This window comes from Frankliniella occidentalis, unplaced genomic scaffold, assembly GCF_000697945.3.
Source record: "Frankliniella occidentalis isolate FOCC.00 unplaced genomic scaffold, Focc_3.1 Scaffold84, whole genome shotgun sequence".
In the NCBI taxonomy this organism is placed as follows: Eukaryota; Metazoa; Arthropoda; class Insecta; order Thysanoptera; family Thripidae; genus Frankliniella; species Frankliniella occidentalis.
This window is the reverse complement of record NW_026267213.1, coordinates 331926-333260: the sequence shown is the minus strand read 5'-3', so window position 1 is coordinate 333260 and position 1335 is coordinate 331926. Positions and strand designations below refer to the sequence as shown.

The window sequence follows — 1335 nt, the reverse complement described above, 5'->3', positions numbered from 1 at the left end:
CGCCAAACCCCCGCTAGGTCGTTGACAGAGAAAGTGTTCTCGTAACCTCGTTTCCTCGGCTAGCCGTCCCGCCTCGTCTCCAGACCCGCGCGGGGCGGGGCGGGCGGGGGAGGCTCGCCGCCGGGGCCGCGTCCCTTCTGAGTGGACGAGCAGCCCTGTGGGGTAGCACGGCGCGGACCAAACGGGGACAAAACACACACGCGATGCTCGCTACTTTTCGATGGTTCATACCCGCCTCCCCACTCATTTAAGTTCTCATTTGGAGGCAGAAATGTAAACGTACTGACAAACCTTTTTACCCGCCGCTAGTCATTATTTGCGCTCGTCGTGTAAGGGTCGCCGTACGTAGCTCGAGTCGTGGGGCTGCTGCTTGTATGATTCAGGCGCAAAGTCCGCGTGTCGAAAGTACAAGTGAATGCAGTTACGGCCGACCGCTCGTGCATTTCGACGAATTCCCAAATCGACATTCCGTCCCAACCTCTCGGCCCGACGGCCGGCATTCCATACCCGCTTGCCTCGGACCGCCTCGGACGCATCCGGCTGGTGGAGCCTTACAGCAACACGATGACGTTGTTGTTGGGCTGTTGTGGTGAGGGGCGCCGGGGCGCCGTCAGACCAGGAATACCACAGCTGACCAGCACTTCCACATGTATCTAATCAATTTGGGGATTTCAATAAACCACCGTAATGAGGACTCTCGTGCCATTGGGTATTTTGTACCAAGGGACGGCAGCATGATGACTCTTAATAACGTGGGACCGAAAAACTCTTCGAACGTCACAAGCCACAAAAGCACGTCATCGTAGCTCGTAGGTGCGCGCACCGCGCCGGGGGGCGGCAGAAGATGGTAGTTCCCCCGCTGCCGACGCGTCCTAAAAATAACAATAAAATATTTACCGCGTTGCGACGGCGCTTGACAGGCCGCTCTGCTGGTGCTGCTCGACAGACTCGACACAGGGACTTTTATCACCGAACGCCGCTCGTCCCGAACCCCTGCGGGCCGCGATCGCGACGAGTGGCGAGGAATTCTGGCCGCTACGTCCCACCTCCTCGCAGCAACCCCCCACGCTTCCAGTGGACGGGCGGCTACCCTCGACGTGATGCTCTGCTAACAGCTTTACTGAGAGAGGTCTCTCCGCCCTCCCGGCCATAGGCCTGCCGGACTCTCTTCTCCGAGAGGGTCTGGCGCCGCGCTCTCCCTCTCCCGCAAGCCAAGAGTCAAGGCCGCCTCTCATCACTGCGATCAATTTGCCACCTCAAATTTGCTGTGATTGTGTTTCCCTTCCTTGGGGGCTCGTCGCGGCGAGGTGGAGGGTTGTGAGGGGCGGGGCCGGG

General features: G+C 59.6%; 1 protein-coding gene across 1 annotated transcript in view; it reads left to right on the top strand.

The window, feature by feature from the left end:
- Window positions 1-1335, top strand: part of LOC113202317 (uncharacterized) — a 40806-nt gene that overhangs the window by 36976 nt on the left and 2495 nt on the right. The gene's annotated exons all lie outside the window — the stretch shown is intronic.